This window comes from Onychostruthus taczanowskii, unplaced genomic scaffold (assembly GCF_017590055.1).
Source record: "Onychostruthus taczanowskii isolate IOZ18803 unplaced genomic scaffold, ASM1759005v1 scaffold134, whole genome shotgun sequence".
NCBI lineage: Eukaryota > Metazoa > Chordata > Aves > Passeriformes > Passeridae > Onychostruthus > Onychostruthus taczanowskii.
In genome coordinates, this window is record NW_024498507.1 from 1,213,121 (window position 1) to 1,222,955 (window position 9,835).

Genomic DNA, 9,835 nt, shown 5'->3' on the forward strand with positions numbered 1-9,835 from the left:
TGTATTGACCCTTAGCCACTAAATCCACACATAGACTCAGTAATGTTGACTGCTCCCTCCCCTTTTCACAGATTGCAAGAAATTCTAACCCTGACCAAAAACTACATCAGGTTAGATAGCTTGGATACTTTCTAGCATCCAAGGAAAAAAGCATATCTTCTTTTAAGGGTTAATAGGAGAATAACTGCCAATTTAATTTTTTTCTGCTATTTTTAAGGCTTCTTAGTGTTCAAGTGAGATTTTCACTTAGCTTTCTCCACATACTTCCATGAAAGAACTATTGAGACTTTATTGGTGTCTTCAAAAATGTCCAAAGAGGTCTGAATTAGCAAGGTGAGGTCTGGTATGGTTTTTAATTTAAGACTAAAAACTGACCTTGAATTGAATTGAATTGAATGACAATTTAGCTTTAGCACAGGTGAGGAGACATTAACTTGTGTTCTTATATTCCAACAAAAATATCCATACTCTGTGTTCTCTGCAAACATGGTGGCCACTGGTAAAAACTATTACAAGACTTTGCTGCAAGCAAATTTCAGTACAAAAGGTCTCACCAACATTGTGCATGATGACGTCAAAGAAACACCTGTACCTTTGGAGGATGAGATGGAAGCTGGGCTATCTCCTCCTTCATCACTCTCACTTTTTCTCTGACTCTGTGCTTTCTGAACTCTGCATGTTTAGACAGTTCATCAGACAGATTCCCTTGCCATACAGGACTTGCACCATTAATAGCAGTCTCATCTTTCATTATCATTCTCAAATTCTTCACACCCTGCAGGAAGAGACTTGAAGTCTGTAATTTTGTCCCCACATGCCAACAAAGCTTAGATGAGGAGAATTCATTATTTGAATTCTTCTGTTCTGAAAGTCACCATCCCTCATTAATGTATTTTAATCCACAAAAATGCAGTCAGGTTTTCAAAGGAAAACTTTATTTTCTCTATAATTTTATTATTAATTGGACTGAAAGAAAAAGTTCCAACTTTTCCCACAAGTCAGGAAGAAAGAATTATTTCATATTCGCTTATTTCCTTGTATTTGTTCTAGGTCAATAATATCTCTTCTCATTTTATTATTGCTAGTAGAAGAGCCTCATTTTTCATCAGCAACAGCTGACACTTTGAGAGCAGGTCTCTCATGTGACCTGTCCATGATGCCTGGACAGAAGCTGCAGGTGATCCTGCTTCGTTAGACCACACGGCTCTCCAGGACATGAAGAATTCTGCTTTATTAGAAAATTTCCAAGCGGCTCTGAAGATTACCTTTTTGTTATCTATTTTATAAGATGTGGCTTTTATCCTAGATTTCTGGAAATCAATTCTTTAAAGAAAGAGATAGTTTCTGTGAAATGTATGGCTCAAACCTAACTCTTATCCAAGTAAATTACTTAAAGGCTGTCTGTCACCACCCACCACCCATAGTCTTTACTAATCCCTTCAAATTTTGAAGCACAAAGCATTGAAACAACAAAGAAAATGAAATTTTCTACTTATTAATGTCTGCAAACTTTGTGCCTCTCTGGAATAAGAGTGTGAGGCAGGTATTAAAGTATATTTAAAATGCTTAGTCTGTACTTGGTCTGATCATAAACCATCAACCAATCCCAGTCATGAGTAGAAGGTATTTTGATTTTTAAATTTTCAGAAGCCAAGTCTTCCTTTGATTAGGGAGTTAGGATGAAGGAGTTAGCTGACAGCTTTTCCACCCTGAGACTACAACAAACTCTTCTGGAGATCTCCTATGAGTGCATTAATACTGAAGGTACATTGTTGTGATGTATAAACTTCAAGAGTCCTAAAATCTAGATTAAACATCCTTGATTTCTTCCTGACTGAAAAGGAATGCTATCTTGATGGTGCTACAAGATCAAGGTGAAGAGGTATCTATTTGTGCAGATGAGAGTATTAAATGAAAAGAAGCTGAGCTGAGTTATATTTCTATCTGCAAGCCATGAATATCTAAAGGATAACACCTCTATTACAACACCAACAGCAAACTGTCTTATGGTTTTTTTTCATTACAATCTTTTGGGAAAAGACAAGAAGTACAAGTAGACAGAGCAGCATCTTCCTTGAAAGAAAACTAGGCTTTTCTATGTGCCACTTCTCTAACAAGAGTCCCAGAGTGTCATTGTGTTTACTTTCTTTGCATAGGAAAGCTAAACAGTGAGAACAGTGGTGCATAATCTCTTCAACTATTGAGATATTGAATTCTGATCTTTAATAAACCAACACTGATTTACTTCACTGCTTCTGTTTGCTTAGTTAAGCTCCACTGGCATAGGGAAAAGCACACATAATTTAATCAGATTGCTTTTTTCATTTGATTTTTATTAATGCAGCAAGCAGGCATTGAGCTCAGTGAATTCTCTCAGTTCTCACCGGTATAATATACCACTTCCTTCTTGACTGAAAGTTTCAAACAATAGCAAAAAATCCAAAGAAGTACCAGAGCTTATGTGGAGTTGACGTGATGTCCATTTCAATGGTACAGGCTATCCTCTTTCAAAAGTTTACTTTGTGGAATAGAGAACAGAGTGTTAAATGCTCTCATGTTAAATGTTAAAGAGAGTGTTAAATGCTCTCATTTGGGGTTTGACATGGCATTGTGTTTTCTTCTAGAAAAATTCCACCATCTTGGGACTCCAGGATATCTGTGCAGCTGCCTTATGCCATCCAGCACAACCTGCTGCTCTTAGCATTAGGTATTCTAGATAAATATAGTACTGTTGAGCTGTCACAACTGAAGACACACAGATTTTCATGTTTTGCAGTTCACAGTAGCTTCAGACAAATCTTTCCCATTTATTTTAGGGTCATACCTCAAAAAAGGTGTTTGCATTAATTTCCTTGTACAGAATTGTAACAGTGATGTTAAAAACAAGTTTAAAATAAAGCTGAGCACATGTAAGGGTGATTCCATGCTGTGCTTTGCATAAGCTCTGAAGACTAATGCTCTTTGTGTAGGGAAGAACTGATGAAAATCTTGGAGTTTTCATTGTTCAGTTGCCATTTACCTGTTTTCCTACAAGCCAACATTGTTTATTCTGTTGTGTTATTCTACCTCTATCATATTTGATTATGTTCCATTTTTCAATGTGAAGACTGAACTGAAACACATATAATATTATGAATATATGTGCCTATGTCTATATATTCTTACATATATGCATAAAAAATAATGATTTTAGAAGATGCAGCCTCTTGGCAGCATCTGTGTGATTCTATTTTCAATTACGTTACGATGTCTGCCTTCATTGAGGAGTAAACAACCCATCTGCTTTTTCTTTTCTCCTTGAATGAGTGTACAAAACAGTGATGTTAATTGCCAAAATGCTATTTCCTCTGTGATAGCAGAACATCACATTAAAGAAAAAATCTCATAGGATAAAGAAGGAAGAAAAAGAGGAAATTATACTTCTTTCTTGGTAAGGATATTCCTTAACAAAAAAGTTGTTTGGAAAGTGGCATTATTACTACTACTACTACTACTACTACTACTACTAGTAGTAGTAGTAGTAGTAGTAGTAGAATGCAGATTATTTTTCAGGTAAGACATGCACCATCCATGAACCATCTTTCCATCCTCCCAGGGTAGCTTCCATTCCAAAGCTGCTAACTATGCTCAGAAACAAATACATCAAAAACAAATACACTGAATGAAACCCTGAGCAGCTATACTACAGCTGGTCTTGACTCCTCCCATACTGTGATCTGTGGCACTGAAAGCCTCCCATTGCCTTTACAGCTGCAAGAATTCCCTGACATGTAGAACTTGACCCCAGTGCCTCTGGTTTCAGCACAAGGATGTTGTCTCTTGAAGCCATGAGGGAACTGGATTACTCCTTTATTGATCAATTGTTGAGTTAGCAATCAATGGGTAATTGACTGTTAACCTCCATGAGATGACTCAAGCACTTAAGTCAGGCACAGTTAAATAGCTTTCTGAGCAAGTGCCTGCATACTGTCTGTGGCTTCTGTACACAAATTTGTCAGCTTTACATTATTCAAAGCCACGTAAAAAAATCTTCTGTAAATGAGGCACACACAAAAGAATAAAACTGTTAAAGAGATAGATTTACAGTGCACTAGCATTCTACATTAAGAGGTCCTCTCTCTCTCTGTTATTACTGAAGCAATCAAAGGTGCCTTGAAAGATTGCTAAAAATGATCAAGGATGCTTTATTTTAGATTGATAACTGCAGTAGGAAGTGTGAGAAGGAGAGAAAGCAATTGAAGTGGATGGGATCATTGTGTACCTGCCTGACATCACTGGCTTAACATTTGTATTTTAGATTGTCTCTTAGACTCTCTCTGGCCTAATAACAGCATGTAGTGAAATAAAGTGTTCATTCTGAAGGTAATTGTTATGTGGTGGAATATAAAAAAGACCAATTCTGCAGTATATTTACCACAGTGCATATTTATGAGTTGGGTTTAATTAAAAGTCAGGAACACTAGAGCTATTTTTTAACTAGATGCCTATTATCTAGTGTCAAGTGCTTGGTTTTAATCACACATTTTATACCATCGTGACCAAATCACTGCCTGTGACGTACAAGATAGTGTGTTGTCTTTACTGAGAAGATGTAGCCAAGCTTGATGGATGTTTTCTCATTCCTAACCTCATTACTACTGGCTTCCCATCCATCTAATAAAATGCTATGATGGAGAGAGGAAAGATGCTATAAATCATAATATTCCAGCCACTCCAAGCAGATTCATTAGAAATGCTGACTATATATCTCACACACAGAAAGTCAACGCACAAAGTAGTTTGGCATTTCTGCCTGTGCTGCAGACATCCCCTCACTCCCTGCAGTCAAGTTAGGATTTGTTTTTAATAGCAAAGATGACATTTAATGAAGTTCTGGGTGGCAGACTGCGTTGACCTGAGTAACCCAGTAAATATTTCAGCTGTTATTAGATTTAAACTGTGCTGTAGCCTGTTAGCTCATTGCATTGTTACTCCACCACTGAGAACACTAATTGCTAACTAATGAACTTTGGATTTGCTTTGTTGGGTTTTTTGAGTGAGATAAGGAACTGCAGCATTCTACTCTACTGCTACTTTTCCAGTTTTCCTTAATGAAGGGTATCCTCATTTCACCTAGACTAGGGCTCTGAAGGGAATATATAGGGGGAAGTGGCAGAATCTGCCCTTTTTGCCTGTCTTTCATCTTTTGAAAGAAAATATAGCTGTGAAAATAAGAATTGCCCAGACTTGTGCCTGGAGAAAGAGAACTGAACTGGGTGTATCCTCTGAAATCCAGGTTAGGAATCAAACTTCATATGATACTTTATGTAGGTTTTGCTTTTTAGTGGAACCTACACACTTGAAGAGGTAATGATAGGTGTGATCTTTGCAAAAGGGAAGTGTTTGCTAAAGGAAGGAAAAAACAGTAGAAGAAAGGAAACAAACAATTTTAGCACAATTGAGCCCTTAAAAAATGCTGCATGAGTGTGATTCAGGTGTTTGCATTTTCATGATTATCCTCTGGCAGATGCTCAGAGCTTCTTACATTACCCTGTGCAGTTTTCTTTTGTGACAATTGTCACGTTGCCCATAGGAGTTTTCCATTCAAAAGATTTTTGCTGGGAGCTCACCCGGGGTTGTATACCTGTAGCCTGATATGCTTTGGTATTGAAAATCTCACAGAAACTTGTTCCGTTGGATTCAGGTTGTGTGCAGAGCCATAGCATCTGACAGTCTTTATTTGAAATGTATTGCAATTAAGAATACCAAACATCAGTGAGCATTCTGTTGGAACTGAAGTAACGTGTTTTGGCCCTTAGCCTTACTTTCTTTGCTTGTGTGTGACCTGGGATGCCAGACAAGCATAGGGACAGAAGCAGACTGATGTAAGGCAGTTATGCATACAGCTTTTAGGGATTCATTAGGGGACACCAGTGGACACTCCTGTCTGTGCTCAAAGGGTGTTTCAGCCCATTTTAGGGAAATGAGATAGTGTATAAGCTAGTATTATTTATTAAATCCTTGAGGAGGAAGTGAAATTATGTCCGTACATTATCTGCAAGCACAGTTTTCATTATAAAGTTTTCTATACATTTTCATCATAAAAATCACTGTGATCTCTAGTACTTAGTGTCAAACTGTTTCAGAGAAAATGAGTGACAGCTGTTATTAGTAATGCATGGCTTTATGAATGTAAAAATTAGAAGTAATCATAGAGAGAAGGGAATTGTTCATCAGTTAATATAATCCATTTATTTCGAAACATACAATAAAGAGTGGCATTCATCCTTATTGCAAAGCAAGTCTCAGCTTTGTGGTGATATTTTTAAGATGATGGTAAGTCATATAAGGGATTCACTTCAACAGCATAGAGGCTACTTTTAAGTTCCTTAAGCATTCTGAAAGACACATCTAGGAAACAACAATATCTCCCTGAATAATAGGGAGCAATTTAAAATGTTTGCTGAATGTGATTCCCACTGACTTGAAGGCCTTTAGGCAGCTCATCTGACACTGCACAGGTGTGGAGATATGAAAGAGCTACTGCTTCCCTTGTCCACCCTTTGGCCCTATAAATCTAAATCCAAATCATCTTCTGATTGGGTATATGTGGAATTGTCACATTTGTGTTTTGGGTTTTTCACTTGGTGGCTTTTTGTTTAATTATTTATTTAAATACATTAATGAAATGTAAATATTATATAGGAATATACAAACCTGCCAAATCTGGATAATTAATATCATAGCAGAGTTCCTCCTAGTATCAAATTTCATGTGTAAGCTCAACAAGATATAAGATATGATGACTGCAGTTTACTTGTTTTGCAGTTAGTCTAAATAACTTTAGAATTAAACAAAAAAAAAACCACCAGATTTTTATGTTTGAGTTTTGTTTTCATAGGATTTATTTGAAGCTGTTGCATTCACCTATTACCATTAGGGATGTGAACAATAGGACTAGTAATATAAGTTATTGAGATTCTTCTATAAAGATAGGGATTGTTTTAAGGGCTATACAATGAATTGAGAAAGATAAACATGCAGGACAAAAGTTATTAAATGCTGTCATTATTTCCTTTTGGTTTGTTTCTTTTCAAGAAACCTCTGGCTAGAAAAGCTTTCTACCCTTCAGAAAAGCTGAGTTCTGGAGGAAGAGAAACAGAATTATCATACGATTTAGGGAAAAATATTTGATATCTGCATCGTGGTCTATTGTATTCAGTTTTTGCTGATTTTGGAACAAAAGGAAACCATTTCATGTTTATGTACTCCCAATCTTCATAAAATAATGCATATCTAAATTTGCATTTACCTCAGGATGTCATTGGAAACTGAAGGCTGTCATACTTTATTTATTATGTGACCGTGTCCACAGATGGATAAGTTTTTCCTGATTTTTGTGTCCAATACCAATGTGGAGACAGCAGAACTCAAATCAGTATTGTCTCATCCTGTGAAAAGAGAACCTTTTAGTAATATGGGAAATGATTACAGCTATTAGGGGAATGTACGTTCAGAGTCTCCTGTTTTTCAATTATTAAACATGAATCCCACCTTTTATTCTAATATGGTAACTGCCTTTTTCATAATTACTACAGATTCAAGATATCTTTACAGATCATAGAATATAGGTAGCAAGATGTGGTATTATCGTGGAGTCTTCCAGTACAACATACGATCACAAAAGAAACCCTAGAGTCCTAAAATTAGGTTTGGTTGTTGAGTAGTTGCTAAAATTTAAAATAAAGAAAAAAAAAAGCCACAAAAAACCTCTGCAAATATAACTGTTATTTAATCAATGAACAAAGAATTAGGGGAAAGGCCAAGTAAACACAAAAGAATATTAAATACTTACTTTCCTAAAATGATTTAGGGATTCAGTCTATATGATTGTCTTTGTTAAATGTTCGTGTCTTGGCTTCATAACTGATACATAAGAGCTACCAATTATTATAAAACTATGTAATTAATCTTTGTACACAATTTTTTGTGTACTGCCTTTGGCAGTGTGTCAAGGCTATTTATAGTAAGGCAAACCCAGGTTTCTTTCCCTCATTTTGCCTATTGTATCAGAAGCATAGAGCTCCCCTACCATGTAACACAGCTGTACCTGCTCCATCTCCCACTGAACTGTATCTGTCTATCTGTTCACTGACCTTGGGGTTTGGTAACACAGAACATGGTAACAAACAAGTGTATTGAACTCCAAGTAAACATTTTAGGGAATTTTTGATGCATCTGTTTTCTGATTTAGGGATTATTTGGGTATTATTTATTCAATGCCAGCTGAGAAAGAGAAGAAATTTCACTTCCTAAAATCAAAGAAAATCATGGAAATCATGGTTTGGTTTCTGTAGTAGAGGTAGAAATTAGAAAGAACAGAAACACTCCTTCAGTTTAGAGCAATCCAGGAAAGATATTACTTCCTTTCCGAAGAAGTTTTGTTATTTTTCTCCCATCTTCCATTTCCTTTTGTTCACTTTTTTTTTTTTTTTTTTTTTTTTTTTTTCCTAATATCCTCACAATCCATTGGACTTGGTCATCTTCATCTCACTCAATTCAACTATGCTTCTAGTTTACCTGAGAGGTGGATTGGGATGAACATCCCCCTGGGTTGATAGGTTGTTTAATACTCTGGTTTTCCCCATCAGTGATGAATAAATAAGTGCCTCTTTGTTTTTCTCATCTTTTCATAGGATGAGAAATTGAAACGAGGAAAAGAAATACTTTCTTCATAGTAATGTGCACCAGCACTGTTAGAAGCAAACCTGACACATTTTATTGGTCACAGTTTAGGTTTAAACTCTCTAAGTACTGATGCATACACATTGGTGGTGTAGACATACAGAAGGTGTGGCAGTAAATTGACTTTGGCTTTTAAGTATTTCACATTTATTGAAACTGAACTTCCTGAAAACTTCTAAGACTCACAATATTTTAATTTTTTAACCTCACTTTTATTTCCCTCTTCATGAGTTTTGCAGGCCAGTCACTGTATTTTCATATTATTGCCATGATAATATGAAGCAGCAATTTAGGTACTTTTAGCCTTTCCTTATTTCTAAATATCTGTATCTTCAGCTAAATTGTTGAGACTTCTCTACAAGTGTTTAAACCTATAAACAGAAGCATAATCTGAACTACTTACTTGCAATCTTCCCTTTCTCTTCACAGTAACCTACACAGCTGCTCTCTAGCTATACAATGTATTATCAAAAGTGTACACAGTACTCTCAGACACTCAGTATAATTTAATGGGATCCTTGTATTTCATCTATTGCTGTTTTAATTTGGGGGTGATTCTCAGTGGATGTGATTGAATAGATCTGTTTCTTATTATGGACATTTCTTTGTGCAGTATTGGAAGAATTTTTTTATTTATTATTTATTACTCTTCAATCTGGCAGTAATATTTCTGTCTGCCAGTGTCAATTACATTGCTCTTGACTGGTGCAGATCAGCAACCTGTGATAGCTCTGAAAAGCCAGTGTGTATCACATGTCAGTAGCAGACATATTAATGTTTGAGTTGAGGAGTGCTAGTGATGTAAAAGATTAGATGGCACTGATATAAAGGACTAAATATAAGCCTATGAATAATGAAGAAACTTCTAGGTGACAGCTCTCAATTATTTACTATCCCTGTCCAATGTAAAAATAATAGAAGCCTGCACATTTCCTTTCTCTGTCTCTCTTTTACTAGCTTAGTGTTCAATTTCTCAGTTTTGCCCTGAGCAATTACTAAGTGATTAGCAAAAAACTGAACAATACATGCTGAACTTTATTCACTGACATCTTAGAGGACATCATTTACCAGAAAGAAATAATCAGTTTCAAAGCTATTTCACTTTATCTTA